General features: G+C 31.8%; 1 long non-coding RNA gene across 1 annotated transcript; it reads left to right on the top strand.

Annotated features, from left to right (window-relative positions):
- The first annotated feature begins 5,764 nt into the window (after positions 1-5,764).
- Positions 5,765-12,536, top strand: LOC124356825. The gene is made up of 2 exons (XR_006921893.1): positions 5,765-5,945; positions 10,634-12,536. It is a non-coding gene; the product is annotated as an uncharacterized LOC124356825 (long non-coding RNA).
- Positions 12,537-17,836: the final 5,300 nt, after the last annotated feature.

Here is a 17,836-nt window from a genome sequence, read left to right as displayed (position 1 = left end):
AAAAACAGTTTGTACATTGATTTAGTTTTTCCCTTCTAACTTTTTTAATCTTGTAAATAGAAAAAAATGCATAAGTAGTAATTTGTTTATAATAAAATTGTGTATATTCTTTGAATTTGACATTATATTGTAGCTCCAGTAGTTTCAAAGTGACGGACAGTAGAACTTAAAAATTATTTTTTCTAAAAAATTTGTTTTACACATCTACAATGATATTAATCTGAAAATAATGGTAAGGCACCAAATATTATATTTATTCTTATTCTATAGTTCATAAGGAAAACAAAAATATATAATGTTGCTAGGTTATCACTTAGATAATATTTTCTAAAAATAAGTTTAACGATCACAGCAATTTACCCAAAAACGGCCTGCCACTGAGACCACAAATGACCGCCACTTATAGGGTTAAAGTCTACGCATGACAAGAAGGTGGTGCATGTCCAGCCATGGCTGAATATAATTTTTGTGTCAATTTCATTTTTGTATAATATTGTCAGTCTATCTGTCTCCCTGCAAAAGATCTTGAGAGTTAAATAAGGTATAGATTAGAAATTTTGCATGCAATGTCAGTAAAGCCTGACACGTGATGTACTCCTATCTTGTGAATAAAATTACTCACAAAATATATTCCTGAACACCATAACAAAAACAGCAGAAGTATCAAAAACGCCATAGCAGTGTATAAGAGGTGAACTTTATAGTCTCATACCTAGGTTTTCTTAAACATATAAAAGAACAAATCTCTTTACAAAGGATCTCACCAAAACTAAATCTAAATTGTGTTATCAATATGTCCTCATGGATGGAACGGTGAAAGAAGAAAATTGATCTCAAGAAAGAGGGAGGTTGTTATTGTTAAAATAATTTTTAAGTTTTTCCTTGGTTGGGTAGTTGACCGTGGTAGTTTTCTCTATAGCCAGCAATACTCAATAGTGTCGAGTTCTGGTGTTTTCTTAGTTTAAAAAATACATTCAGTTTTGCAGTTTGTATTGTTTTGATGTCCTGCTTAAAATACTTGGAAACAGAGTCTTTATTATATTAACCTAACGATCATCACAACAACACCTAACATGTGAATTGACAATGTTAAAAGGAAAAGGTTTAAACAGACACGTAAAGTTGAGTAATGAGCACTATTTTTTGGTAGTGAGCCTACTTGATTAATCAATTTCTCTATTGTCATTTTCATTCACAGAATGGACAACGTCAAATAAAAAAATACAAAATCAATGTCAAAAGGCTTAAAACATGTACAATACCCAAAACAAATGTGAAACGCTACAGTACACAAATAACATCAACCATAAATATATATATATATATATATATATAAATCACTAGTGGTAAGACACCTAAACTTTCTTTTACATTTTCTTATGTTAAAGAAAGTTTTATGTGTTTGCTTAAGTTTATTGAATAATTTTTTGCAAGCATTTTTGGCCCTTAGAATAATTTTCCAACCTCATGATGGGCAACACTAATTCTTTGGCATATCTTGTTTGTTACTTCATTAAAGCCTTTAACTTATGTAATATTTTACCTCACATACATTAAATTTTTGAAAACTGAAAATACTTGGAACGGTCATTATATTTTAATTACTTAAATCATGCAACTATCCCTATGAAATTTTAGAGTTTGGTTTCACTGAATTCGGAAGACACTGGGCTTTAAGACAATATATTTAAGTACTCTGTGAGAAGGCAAGGAAATGATAATAAAAACTACTGCATTGTGCCAGGACGTTCAGAGAGCGGGGCAGCCAGCTTTGACGATCTATATCCACAATATTCTGCAGCACATATTGGAGCAAAGAGAGAAGGAATTCACCTCATCATGTATAATCTAGAACCAACTGAAGCATCCAGAAAAAAGGTTAGATATCTAGAATTGGCAGCCACACAACCAGCAGTAGTTAAGGTTTGGAGGATGGCTTGGCACGGCTGCCAGCCCGACCACCAGCCAAGACACAAAATTAGTAGATGCCACATTCCTATATCCCAAACCAAACATAATTCTTATAGTCCTCTATTATCTTTCTTATGGCACTCTTATGGCCAACGGGACAAAAAATACTAAGACCATTGTAAATTACAATGGCCATAAATATATACTTGTTGACATATTTTCTTGGTTTTGGCAACAAGGCAAACTCAACATTGGGATTGGAAATATAATTCACTCAAACCAGAAGTGCTCATACATGTGCAAAGCCCATGAAATTGCATGCAAAGCCATGGATAACTACCAGTAAAAATAAATACAAGGTATTAAGTTTCTTTTATTTATGTTTCAGTTTTTTAATGACAATAGCACAATATATCCATAACTGTATTATTTCAAATTATCTGATTTTAATAGTGACTTTTGCAAAAATAGTTGTTAAAAAATCTGATACATAAAGTTACGCATGTATGGAAGATAACAGATCAAGAAACATGGCACTGAACATGCCAAGTGGAAGCAGTGACATAAAAATTGTGTGTGTTCAGAGATCCTGAAACCCAACACCAACAAACCACAATCAAACCACCGCTATATAACGTGGTGCACATTGCATGTCCCACAAGAGAAAAGAAAAAACTGAACAGTGAGCCCATTACAGCATCATCAATACTATAATAAAAGACGAAAAGCAAGTTGCCACAATGGGAAGGGGTTGGAGAGAAGTACGTCAGCTTTAATTATGTTGTTAATCAAATCTTTTGAGATTGGAATTAAATTCAGAGATCCAGAAGAATGTAAAGAGTTTTGTTGCAATAAAATATACTGTCTTTTCTATTTAATCCATGTATTATTCAGTCAAATTAATAATCAGTGTTACTTTGCTAATTCAATACACCATATCTACCACAATAAAATAAGAACAAAAGTAAAGAATGAAATTGGTGGAACTATTTTGTTCTGTTACAAAGTCCCACTGTGTACAGTGTTTACTTTTAACTGATGAGGCACCCGTGACTCACGCCACACACTGTTTATATTCAGTTAGACCAATATTTTATAAAGGTCCATAACATGACAAATGTAAAAATCTACTCTGTAGTTTCGAAACTGATGCAATAACATAATTTCACAGGCAAAATCTCCCCTTTTCAAAAAAACGTCAAAAGCTGTTGACACAAAGGATATTATTGTGCATGTGTGAGTATAAGATTCAAGTTTTATTAGTGATGTCAAATGGGTTTCGTAATACAGTGCAAGCTTGTTGTCAGTCTAGCCGGAACCGCGGCCAATCTGACACAACAAAGATCCCGGTTTAAACAAAGATTGTTGAAAAAAATATATTTCTCATCGCTTCAATGCCCAATTAAATCAATAAAAACTGTTAAAAAAGAATATTTGTTCCACTAAAGTGAGTATTTTCAATAAAATCCAGCAGGATTCTCAACTAAAAGTTGAGTCACCATTATTATGAGTCACTGCTACAGTGAAAATGTTAATAATTTCAAAGACAAGAGTTACTGCCACAATAAATATGTTAATAATTTCACAGGCAAAATCTCCCCTTTTCAAAAAACGTCAAAAGCTGTTGACATAGAAAACAAACATATTATGCAGTAGGTTTGCTTATAAGATTCAAGTTTTATTAGTGATGTCAAATGGGTTTCGTAATACAGTGCAAGCTGATGTGTCAGTCTAGCGAACCCGGATAAATTGACAGCAATCTGACAAAGATCCCGGTTAAACAAAGATTGTTGAAAAAATAAAGAACAAAATGTAACAACAATATACGATTTTTTTTTTACAGAGTGCGGAAAAAACATGTTGCAACGGCGCCGAAAGAAATCATGCTCCAATTGGAGTTGTGGTTAGCATTGAATGCCATTTCCGTGCCTTGCAATTACCCATCTTTTTCAACATGAGAAGCTTGGCGGGCTTTGTCTCTTCTTGTTGCTCAAAATAAACCATTACTCGCCTAAATGAGATGCCACTTCTGCATGGCTTATATATAACTGCGATATTTTCAATGTTTTTGTCATCATTATTAGATAGCCATATTGAAAATGGAACCAATCAAAAAATGTGCATTACCTAACAAAAACCAACTGTCCTCTAAATATTATTTGGAAACCTTTTTTATAAATTAGGAGCGTGTATTTAGTTAGGCCGGCGTGATGTGCAGGTCTGCGTACCTGTGATAGAAGTGACAGCCCCTGACAATGGAGAGTGCTGCTGTTCTTGTCACTCCTTGACAGTGAAGAGCCTCGCTCGGCTACGAGACAACAGGTCACGACTACAGAGTGAGTGTGAAATGTTGCAACGGCGCCCGAGAAATCATGCTTCACCAGCTCACGCAGATACACCAGAGAACCAATCCACCTCATATACAGACCCATGGTAATACATTACATAATTATTGAAACATTACATTAACACGTTCACGACAACGTTGTACTCATAGGGTACATGAAATCTTTCACAACTGCCATCCTGTACCCAATCGGGTATACACCGTGATTTCGTAAAGCACATCGTGCACACGTTTGTGTTTACTTATTGAGGTTATTATTGTTTGCCAGATTTGGGGATTTATTAAATATAAGCTTGCGCTCTAAGAAATAATTCATACTATCCATGTACTCTGTCAGGTAACAATTTGCACGCTTGCTTAATTTTTAGGTATCCCCTTGGAGTTACACAGAGAAACACTGAAAAAAAACATATTGACATCATTTTTGTGTGGCAAAATTGTGTAAGCCTACATACTTTTCTCTTATAATTGGGCGTTTAAACATAAAAAAATTAATGGTATATAAAAGAGCCCGAAATTATCCGTCGTCGTCGAAAACATGTTAATATATAGTTTCACACATCGTTTCATATTTTTTGAGGACTACCTTGTATTCTACGGTGTTCTACTACTTAATTTATAAATATCTTGTAAATATGTTTTATTAATATGTGTCTTACATTATTAGAGCAGAAATTGTATTTAATTTGAATAATTTAACCATTGATCAATTGTGTTCAATATTTTTCAATATGTTCAATTGTTCAACCCAGCATGAACCGCAGACTGGCATCAGACGGTGGAGAGGAGATGTTCCACAACCTTCAGTTCTCGCCTGCGTCATCAGGAGTTGCGCTGCCGCCACCTGCATGTCCCGCTCTCAAACACCATCAGAGGAAGCAGACTGACAAGCTCTTGCAAAGGTAAGTCATTCCATGGACACTTTTACAAACTTATGTCCAAATTAATTAGTCAGTATTTTGTATTTTTATTATGTTAAAAAATTTTGTTACTTCATTCGGTATATTTTTAAATATTTCATAAGAAATGTTGTGAAATATTCATAAAAAATGGTTGGAATAGTATAGATAAGAATAAATTTTGGAATGTTTTTTAAATTTTCTTACTTAATGCAAAGCCATTAATTAGCTCCAAAAAAGCTTCTAGAATTGAATAGTACATTTTGAGTTCAAGAAATAACTATCAATCAAACAAAAACATGGTTCATTACTGGTTCGCTCTTTCCGTCAGATGGTGGCAGACCAGTAGCACAGTGACCATTGGAGTTAGTTAAGGTGCGGGGCTGTACTTAGGGTTAACCAGAGACACAAATTCTGTAGTCTTATATTTGCCCAGAATAAATGGGCAAACATTCTTTCTGTTAATTGAACACAATTTGCAAATGCAATAGCATGGATCAAGCTGAACAATCCAGTACTGTAACTAAATCAATTGTTATAAATACTCAATTACTTATTATATATAGCTTAAACTGATTTATAAACAGGGGTTGGCAAAGAAACTTTTATTAGATTCACTATGGTAGTTGTAAATGTCAATAAAAATATTCAATCTCTGATATGTGGTGATTTAAAACTAGGTGCTTGGGAGCAGCACAGAGCAGACATCAGTTCTGTGCAGAAAAACACATGCACACCAACTCTCAAGAGAAGCTACTCCACCAAAAACTAAACTTTGCAAACAGCAGGTAACTTTATTTTTCATGTGTAACAATTTGTTCAGTGTTAAAAATATTTTTAAATCCAATTAAACATTAAATTAAAAGTAGTAAAATCTACCACAAATGTTTAGTGGAAACTATAAACATTTTTTAACTAACTAATTTCTAAATTTTTAAACCCAATGTCTTCACTATGTTCCCGATATTTATTTCATTGAATTTTTTTAAGGATGTGTCCCCACGAAATCAGGGCGATTGCCAGTCATTGTGCTAGATCAAGTCAGATCTGCTTTTTCTGCACACTCTGTGAACTTGTTGCCCTAGTCCTAAACCTCTTCGCCTACTTTTATTAGTAGTTACATTTGCTTTGTGCAGGTGAAATAGATAACTCCAATGCCCTTGTGTTTTTATGGATTTCATTAGTCTTTAAAGACCACAGAGAAATGAAGCCTAAAATGAAGTCAGTGAGAGCAATTTTTATTTATAAAACTTTTGTACTATATTCATAAAGGATTCATTATTTCTTGTTATATTCGTAACTCTTGCTTTATCATTTATAAAATCATAAATTTTGTTATGCCTGTCTAGAAATAATATATGATAAATTGTCATTTTACTTAACATTAAAATAACTTGGGAAAGTAATTTTATAGCGCTTTTATATACTTCCAATTGAACCTTGAACCTGTTCCCCTCAAATTTTCTTGTTCACCCGTCGCCTTGCATACTATACTTGATAGTGTGGGGAATGAAATTCAGGAAGAAGGAAAGTATTTATGAAATTATGTAGAGAATCTTTTATATAAAGCTAGGAAATCTGTAATTTGCCTAATAAAAGAATGTGTGAAAACTATATTCCAAATAATAGACAGATTCCTTAGGTGAGATAAAAATATGGGAATTTCACTCTTTATTATTATGTTGAAAGGTGAGGGAGGAGTGTGGAGGCTTCGTTTGGTCTGGTTGCCATGAACTCTAAGAATGGCCCAGTTGAAGAACATGTCTTACAAAAATAAATATACTCTTTTCCAAATTTAAATTTTTTTAACATACGGGTTTTGAAATTAGTAGCATCCCCCACTTGTTAACATCTAGTCATAGTGTTTAAAAAGTATTATTGAGAGATATTTTTTTACTTTTAGTACCAGGGTATAGCAAAAACGTGCATATCTTGCTGGCACAAAACTAAAATTTTGAAGTGAGTAAAAAAAAAAAAATTCTTTAGGCGCGTGAGCGTTTTTGGTAGAGGGTTAAAATCCTCGGTTGTCGCGTGTCACCGACCATGCTAATGATACTAACCTGCATGAAAAAAGTCAGTCTCGCTGTGTTTTTTTTAAAAAACGATAGACTTGCGCCGCGGACTACTAACCTGCATTGAAAAAAGACGTCAAGTCGCTGTGTTAAAACTACTGTCCCGGCGGAGTATGAAAACAGACTGCTAAAATCTGTGACCTTTTACGGCTTCCTCTCGCGATTTAAAAGTTGAAGCCAATGTCATACAATTCTGTAAGATGCGTCAAATTAAAGCTCTCATATATTGGCAAATCTATTGGTTACATTTTTAAATATTAAAAAAAATTTCGAAAATAATTTTGATTTTTGTTTACATTTTACATAGCGTTTACAATGACAAGAAAAAAAAGTAGTTAAGCAGAGGATTTTTTTTATTTTTTTGGTCAGACAAAATTTGTCAGCGAGAAAAGTTGTGTGAAAATAGATGAAATTATTTCTTTTTGTAATTTATCATTTTTTTATTGCAAGTTTAGTTTAGCCTGTAGTAGCGTATGAAAGTGATGAGTGATGAACGTTTCTGCCGGAACTGTAGTTGGCGCATTGGCTCACTGATACCGTATTAACTCAATAAAATTAGTTTATTGTGCAATAAAAATACCTTTACGAAAGAACGAAGATTAATTTAACTAATTTATTAGTTTTTAAAAATATTGTGGGTTTAATTGTTATTGCAATTATATACTTTTCCGTAGCAATAACTGTATTATTTACAAAATCGGTGTTCAAAAGCCTCACTGTTGTTCACTCGGTGTTTACTCACTTGTATTCTATGTTTAACTAACTATTAAATTGAGCAATTACAACATATTTTTATACAGATAAATGAATAATGGGAAAACCAACGAATATATTTTTAAACATTTTTAATATTTGTACGAATATTTTGTATTTAAAATTTAGCATTATTCATTTTAATTATGTTTTTAATATTTAACCTCTTCATCATGAAATGAGTTTATTACGGTATAAAGATTTATCCTTACTAGCGTGGTAAATAGATTTCTAGTTATTTGATAATATTTTTTCGTGGATTTTAAAATTGGAAAATTAAAAACGCATCACATTTACAATTATCAGATGTACTGCTAACTATAACGTATTGTTTAATTACTCTCAACTTAATAGTTTCCGTTTTCACTTCCATATCCGTCAGTCCCACGACTGCTACTGTTTTTTTTGTATATTAATCGTACCTTCCCCTTCTTTCATTTTAAATACGTCGTTGTCTCCTAAGTTTTTGTGCATTCAGATCCACTTTACACCATTGTACCAGTAATCAAAAAATATATGTTTTTTAACAGTTCTAGTTGCAACTTATGGACTGTATAATAATGATTAGTACAAACTTGAAGTCCCGATTTTCTGACAGATTCATTTTGCATCTTCAAATATTTTGTCAAATCTTTGACCTATTTGATCTGTTTTCAATAAATTTTACAGGGATCAGTATTTCCCCTTTCCAAAGTATGGTATTATTAAATCATAATTGAAGTCATTGTTCCTACCAAACACAAACAACAAAACTTCTGCGAACCAAACAGGTTTTTGAGGGTTGTATACTCTAGAGCTAACATTTCCTTTGTATGAGACAGTACTTTTTATCAACTGAAGTAAAATCACGGAAAAAACATAAAGATTTTTCTTAGGTAAATATTTTTCATTTTGGTTTTTGACTTAATTAAGATCATAATTTTTTTCTTGTCATGTGATCCCTGGCTATGAGAATATCCAACTGTATTTTTTTAAATTTTTTCTGTAAGGAAACAGATTAAGGACAAATTGTATTCTCTGTTCCCATTCAGCATGAAAGTATGTTTTAAAGGAAGAGGCGTAATACCCGTTGTTTACCTCTGTCCCTAGAAAAGGTTTTATATCAGATAGAGAAAAATATTTATTCTTTTTTTTGCTGTGGGGGAAGGTGGATTAAAATAACTTTCTTCCTCACGTAGCATAACAACTAGTTTCATCAAATAGTATGACAATCTTTTATTTGGGGGGGGAAAGTACCAGAAAAAATAGTGTATATGGATTTTGCTTCATCATCCAAAAAACTGGACAAGGGATAAACACCTGAATTGGCATTGCATGTAAGATTGTGTGAGTGGAGGATGAGTCTCATTATTAGTTACATCAATTCCCAATTATCATTTTGTCATTGCAGATTAAGCTGTTATAAGCCTATTCTGTATCCAAAATTATTTGGCCCACTTCCTTCATTATCACTGTCTGGCATGATTCACGTTCCTTCCTGGTGCAACTGAAGTTGTAACTTATTTTATTATTAGTCTATAATACATGAGTATAACTAAAAGATTTACTGAAAACAAAAAATATTATGATCACTATTTTTTAAAGAAAGAAAACTGAATGTCCGGTAAGTTAGTCACTACGACTGTTAAACAATGTGTAGACATATATAAAAACGCAACTCACAACAGGAACAAGACTTACACGCCGGTCTTATGAATTGCGCTGACATTCTTCCCAATGGGAAAAAATGTCAAATGCACCACTTTAAAGTGCAAATTGTGTGTGTTCGGGTTGCTATGACAATCAGATTAGGATCTTTGATTACAACATTTTCACATACATGTACACGTATGGAATCATTTTTACCCCATGAGATTTATTATAATACACACGGGAAGAGTTCAGTTCACTATTAGGGTCTATGATTGGTTATAAATTAGTGGTTTTACTTTTTCTTTTTTTTTATTAACTTAAAATGCCACAGTATGTTTAAAATCAATTTCTCGTTTTATGTTAATCTAGTTTTTGACAAAATTATTTTCCCTTGGCTTTAACTTTTGAAAATAATTTAAGTATCTTTTATAAATCAGTTAATGATGCTATAAACAATGAAAATTTTACCGTGCACTACAAGAGTTAAAAGTTTATATCTATATCATTCGGGTGCAAGTTTTTATTTTTTAGGTGTCAAAATGGTTAGAATTAGACTTAGTAACTTTTATTATTCTTTAAAAAGTTTCATAACATTGGTTAGTTTTTACAGTATTAAGCTTTAAAAACGTTAACAGTCTGCCATCTTGAAACGTGATATGATAATATAAAATTAATTTTTTTCTTGATTTGAGACTGCAAGAAAATAATTGTACCAGGTTTGAGTTTTTTATTTTTTTAGAGGTTTCTGAAATAAAAAATAAAAACACATATTATACAGGCAGACAGATGGTAAACAAAAAGAAATGAATAAAATATGCCTTTATTCAAGAGGCGGAGTTAGGGCTATTTAGCCCTCTCTACCACTCAACCTCACGAAAAAGAGATGAATTGCATTTTGTTTTTAGCTCCTCTTTGTCCATGGATGAATATCTATCTAAAGTTTGCAGTAGAAAGTGTTGTTACAATCTGTATTTTCAAACAGTCTAACATAATTAACTGTACTGAGATGTGCATTGCAGATGGAAAGGTTGGCAGCATCGGATCTGCTGGTGAAAGATCTGTACAAGGAGAACGCACATCTCACCGCCCATGTACAGAAGCTGGAGGAGCAGAACCTGTTTGTAGACCAGTCAATACTTGCCAGCACCGTATAGCATTGGCCGGGAACCTTCCTGTTGACTGTTAGCAAATGTTAGGTCTAGTCACCATTAGCCTCGGCTATCCATGTCTCTGTAAGTTTACAATACACTGCAATCTTTACGAATTAGGACTAATAGTAATGGTACAGTAAGTCCAGTAATATTCCTAGACTGGACCAAATACTACAGTACTCCAGTCCTTTACATCGCAATAATATAGTATTGATTCATGTAACTTAAGACATACAATTGTTTAATAATGTAGTAGTTTGGTGAAAGTTACAGTTGTGTGTTTATCTCTAACTATCGAAGCAGTAATGTTGTCTGGAAAGTTGTTTCAATAAAACTTTCAATCTATTTATTTTTTCATGCATAAATAAGGAAATCTGTTCTTAGAAGGTGGTTTACTTGAACACTGTAAACCAATTGTATTTTCAATGTTTTTATTATATTTGTTTTTCGTTAAATGATTGTACTCAAATAAGTAAGCCTTTTTAATGTTTAAGCACATGCTATAATAAAGTTTACTATAATCGTCAGTCTGATATCAAAATATTACACTATAATTATATTCTGTTTTATATATATATATACATAATTTTACTCATATATCAATTAATTACTCTAATTACAATTGGTAACATCAAGAATTGTTTGTGTAATTTTGTAATAATTTGTGTAATGTTATTTTGTAAAGTAGTATACTTTGTAATAATATGGAATATCCTGAAAATATCATGTTATTGTTTAAAAAATACACTTAAGTATAATAACACTGTTATGGCCTCCAGCTATAAATATTGTTGCAAAAGAGATGGATAGTTGTAATATTACTGTAAGCTTTAATCCACTGGTGTATATATATATTATAAGAAAAAACTGTCCTTAGGAGATTGTCATTTTGAACATGACATGTTAACTAATTCCATTTTTACTATTCTTATATAACACTGATGACAGTCTTTTACACAACTTTCTAAATGTGTGTATTATTCAAGTATTTAATAAGTTTATTCTTATTCTTCAATATATTTTTATTGTTACTTTTTCAAATTACTTTTAACTTGGATTTACAAGATTATATTCTGACATTGATAAGGTATATGCCATGTGTTATTTACATATACTTTCAATGAAAATTGAAACATATTTTTCTGATGCATGTAACAGTTTAGTGATTTAAGTTGTTTCATGTTTTATTAAAAGCAAGGTATTGTTAGTTTTGTGATATAAAAGTCTTCTGTTTTCAAATCAGATTGATTGAACAGAAAAGACGTACTGAGCAAATTTTCAATAAAATGTGTTATATATTCCTACATAATAAGTTATAATGTTTATCTTAGAATATTTAAAAATTGCGCCTTACACCCCACTAAAGATGAATACATATAACCACATTTACATTTTAATGTGTGCAAACAGTATAACAAAATAATATTGTTTTTTTTTTTTTACTGGACATTGTTTTTATATTCTTATAAATTATTGTATTTATAGTGGATTAAGCAACTTTATTTCTTTTCCTGTTGCATTTGTTAAGTATGTTTTTAATAAGTTGTTTTATAGAATTCATATAGATTAAATGTTACTATCCATGTATATCCTAATAATTTAAGACTACAAAAAATAGATAAAGTTATATTGTATGAATTAGGGTGTATGATAAAAATCTAATATTTGTTTTATTTATTATTTTAAAATATGAATTTAGAATTAAATGATGTTGCCAAATGTTGTGAAAAATATAGACATTATAGTAGGGAAATTGCTTTTGTCCAAGTTAGTATGACTTTTCCATTCAACCTTCCACTGATAAACATAACAAGATATTTGGGAGTCTGTAGTCAAATTCTATAGTGAAACTACTGACTTTACCTGTGTCCAGTGTTTTCTTAACTTAGTGCATGCAAGTAGTTCAGTCAACTCTTACTTTTAATTCTGTGTGAAGAACATCCATGATTAGTAGATCTTGAGAAAAATTATAACATTGATAGTAAAATTGTGTAACTAGAGCGTGTTGTGTAGATTTTTAGTAAATCATCATAAGTCTATTCAAAAGTTATGATATTATTTAATATACCAATAGTTTAGTGAGTTTGATTAAATTAACTGTGTAAAACATAAATTATTAATTACTATTTAAAAGTTATTTTTATTTTTCTTATATCAACAGAGAAGAGATCAAGCCTATTTTGGTGTTTTTATTTCATCAAGGAGAGATAAAATGTACAGACTATCCCTGTATCTCATAACACTATTATATTCATATGGCTTCTTAGTCTCCATTTTCCTGAGTAACTGTGGACCTGGAATTACGAGATCTTAAATCCTTTTCACTTTTCATTTGAGAATATTAACTATCGGGTCATGAAGTGTTTTAGTAGCACTTCCAAAAACCTTGGTATGTCAAGTTCCTTATTTTGAGTCTCAATGCCTCGAAGTTTCAAGTGTTTTTTTATGCCTGGGTCTTCAAATCTACAGGCCTCTGCGTATGTTTCCAGACGATTTCCATCCCTTAAGTTTTTAATCACAAAGATCTGACTCAGTGCAATTACTCTCCCTTAATCTTTTTTAAACAAAGGTTTCAGCATTGTAAACTCAATCCTCTGGAGCAAGAGAATTGAGAATAGGAAATTCCTATTCCTTTGGACTCAATCTTCTGAGCACCCTGATGCTGATAATGTATCATGTCAACATATCAGCACGGTTAAGGTGTAACAAGCAGTGGGAATAAAACTTTTTACTTTTTTTTACTTTAGATCCATATTCTAAAACCTAAAAATATTAAAACACAATTGAAAATATTTTAATCTTAGACCTGGCAGCTAGAAGAGTTTTTTGGAGGGCCACTTTGCAAGTTACATTTAAAAATTAGTAAAACTTATCCCATCATGTTGCATGCTATTGTCTTCAGTAAAGTTTTCTTTGACAGTCTTACATACAAATGATTTTTTTTAAAAGTTTTATATGAACTTACTTGTATGGGAGCAATGAACTTTATATGAAATTTGTTATACAAATTAAACCTTCTCATAACCAGCCCTCTGATATACAAAACTTTACTTACTTCAGTAATGTTCTTTTAGGCAGCACATAACAATGCTTTTAGCATGAATATTATCATTCATTTTGTGTAAAAATATAATATTTGTGCAGCAGAGCAGGCCTTTGGAGGCTTGAGGGGGTAGAGATGTTGATGTTTTTCCTGCTAACCTGCTCTCCCTATTGTGTTGTTCGTATCGTCATCTTCAGTAGTTTACCACCGACTGTGATAGTGAGAGAAAGTTATTTGAGTGCTGCTTAGACTTTACCGATTTTGCTTATTGTTTTTTAAAGTAAATGTAACGATAGTGAACGTTAATTTAACATGCATGAACAACGGAAATGTAAGTTGATGATAATGGAAAGGACGTTATTAGGTAGTTATAATTCTTAGCAAGTATCAATTCTAAATGTTCTCATTGATGTTTAGATTATTCCGTATCTGGATCACCCGTCACAACATTAGTCCGGAATCAGAGGTTGTGTACTAACTCTAAACTGATACCAACATGTAAACTGTGCCGACATTAGGGAAAATATTTATTTAGTCTAAGAATTGCAAATAACATTTTTGTGGTAATACTAAACATATGTATCATATTTAACTCTTTACTTGGCAGTATAGAGTGAGTGTGTCACTCAATTGATATTACACAGTTGAGGTTATGTATCTAAATGGATACATGCTATGTAAATGGTTAAGATCCACCTGTACTGATATATCCATCTGTCTCATTTTAAAAATATAATTGCTACGTATCCAGAAATGTATTAGATGTTTTGTTGACTTTTTAAAAAAATCTCAGTTTTGTACTTCTTAATTTAAATAGTCAAAAAGTATATACTTTAAACAAAAATTATAAAAAAAAAACATTGGGATTCATATTAACTATATTGTTAAAATGTGACATCAGCCATTATTCTATGACTAAATATGTTTCAGGATTGGCAATGGTATTATGGGATAAAACTCAAGGTAGTTTCCCTACAGCCGGCTCTTAAAATTCATGACATGTAGCCCATTGGGCGTAATTACATAGTACAACAATAATTTTTTACATTATGTATAGAATTGGCCTCTAAGATAAATAGTTTTTATTCATACAACAGTGGTTTAATCTTTCCAAAAGTGTATTACTTATTATTATTAATTATAGCAGTTTGCAAAATTACATTGGTTCATATAAAAACATTCAGCATGTCTTTCTGAATGTACTGATACATATCATGAAGTATTAATTAACTGTGTTAAATATTCGTTTGGAAAATTCTATCCAGAATACTCACAGTGAATAGTTTCGAGGGAGAGTATTACAGATGAATTCAAATTTTTGAATCAAGTCAAATGTTTCTTCTAGCAAGTGACTTCTTAAAATGCAATATCATTATATGAAGATGTTGAAATGTGGGTTGTATTTTGTGTCATGAATATGATCATCTCGGGGATTCTTCCTCTAAAATCTTGAGGTGCAAGAAAAAAACTCTATAGATTGCAAAGCCTTGTATGATCACTACTGTTTGTCCCGAAAGTACAAGAACTTTTTGGTTGTCTTCTTGAAAAACTTTACCTAGTATGATGTTTTGTCCGAGACAAGTCTTGACCATTAGCTGTTCTTGTAATGGAATTCACACTGAAGTACCTTAATGCTATTTAAATTGCAAACAACACTAAGGTAAAGTTATGTTGTAGTTTACTTTAAATGGCGGTCTAGGATGACTTTACTTAGAACACTGTGCTATAATTATTGAACAGTCATACTTCATTCAATCCCACCTGTGAATGTCACGTCATCTGTATTTATCATGCCATGACTGAAAACATTTTGTTTAAATTCAAAAAGTTATAAAGTGATAAAATGGCAGCTTTTCAGTTAAGAAGCAAAACTGTAACAATAGACATTTCTCTTTATTCATGTTTTCACTAAGAATATGAGAGTTAAATTAACAAATTATTGAACAGATGCCATTTAGGTACAATTTTTATTAAGAACTAGACAGGATATTCTTAAAATTGTATTAGTGTCCGTCCAATTTTTATAGAAAGTTCCTAGAGACTTGAAACTGGGTACTTAAGTTCCTTCTGGTTCAGGATGGACTCTATTAATTTTGGTGTCAAAATTAAATGTAAAAAATTGTAACATTTCATTGGGCTTTTGTGTTACCATTATGTCGATGAGAAAATCGTAGAATAAACACATTTGTGAACAAATTGAGTTCAATCATATAAAATGTTCATGTGCCATAGTAACACATGTGCTCAAGTTACTTGGTTGGATTGGTTGGTAAGGCTTTCATTACTTTCTGTCATATACTTTGGTACTCCATTGTATCAGTTTATTTATTATAGTAACGATATATTTCCAGATAAGTAAATGAGAAACATTATAAAAATACCAATTGCAGATTAAAGATCATAAAGGGAGATTAATCAGAAGGCCTGAGGATATAGAATAAGGTAAGAGAGGATTCTCCCCCAGAAAGTTTTAAAATAAAATTGAGATGCCTGATGAGGTCCTTAATGAATGCCTTTTTTACTAACCATTTTTTATATAATATTGTGACGATTTTAATATGTTTACTATACAGGGTGTATATTATGTCTGGAAAACACCCAAATATATCCTTTAATAATTTAAATATAAATTTGAAACCTCTTACAATCGTGATAGAGATTGGGGCATCTACTTTTTGGAACAATGTTTTGTTATGTCACACCAACGGGGGACGTCCTGCCGAGGGTATCGTGAATATTCTTAATGGAAGCCTATACCTTGTGATACATAATTTTAAAGGTAATAGCTTACTGGAATTGAATGCCACAAACCGCATCTCAAAGGAATTATTCTATCAGAAAATAGAGTATTTTTAGTATTGAAAATTTACTGATGTTCAACAATGTAATTTTAACATGGTTCTTGCCACAAAATGTGTTACACTAATTTTTTAGCATTTTTTTAAATGTTCAATTAAATAAAACAAAAAATTTCATTTTTAAAGCTGGTTCTATTAGCACAAATTTGCCAGTTTTTATTACAGTACAATTATGGAAATACTTATGTTATTTGATTTCTTATTACAAATAAAAAATAATGTATGCTGTTAGAAAAGTCTTACAACAAACGTTTTACCTGCATTTGGTGTCAAAGCAATTGTTTCGAACTGTGTTCCTTCTACGGTTTGACAATGAGCCAATCTTGTGTAAAATGATTCGACAGAGTTGCCTAACATTTCTTCAGTTATCAAAGCAATCTCCTCTATAATCCTGTTTCTTAGGTCTTCCAAATTATGAGGCTTTCTTCTATAAACATTGGATTTTAAATGACCCCATAGGAAATAATCGATTGGTGGACAAATCCGGAGATCTTGGAGGCCATTCGATTTCCTCCTCTTCGGCCAATCCATTTATGAGGAAACCTTAAATCCAAATACTCTCTTACCTGTCTCCCATAATGGGGTGGTGGAGCACCATCCTGCTGAAACCATACATTATCAAAGTATTCTCCTGATGCAATTTGAATAGCTGGGATTATTTCATTTTGGAGCATATTGTAGTAAAGTTCGGCATTTTAATTTTCCATTGATGAAAAAGGGTCCCAACAATTTTGTTACCTAAAATTCCACACCATACGTTCAGTTTTTGTGGTTGCTGTGAATGGGACTCAGTAATCCAATGTGGTTTTCACTAGCCCAGTAACGGCAATTGTGCCTGTTAACATTGCCATTTAGGAAAAAAGTTGCCTCATCAGAAAATAGTATGTTGGTCAGAAAATCTCTATTGTCATCACATTTGCGCATCACAAGTTCACAAAACTCAACTCTTCTGTCGTAATCATCCTCACTTAAAACTGTTGGACTAAAATTAAAACTTTAAATGGTTTGTATTTATTAATTTTCAAAATCTTACTCACAGACATAGGGTGCATATCATGTTGCTGTGCAGCTTTTCTGAGCGATGTATGTGGGTCTTCAATAAATGTTTGCAAAACATCTAGTGCATGTTCTTCATCTGTTGCAGATTGTATCCTTACCCGACTTTGGGCC

This window comes from Homalodisca vitripennis, chromosome 3 (assembly GCF_021130785.1).
Source record: "Homalodisca vitripennis isolate AUS2020 chromosome 3, UT_GWSS_2.1, whole genome shotgun sequence".
Lineage (NCBI taxonomy): Eukaryota > Metazoa > Arthropoda > Insecta > Hemiptera > Cicadellidae > Homalodisca > Homalodisca vitripennis.
Note: the sequence above shows the minus strand (reverse complement) of the source record. Positions and strands in the feature narration are given on the sequence as shown.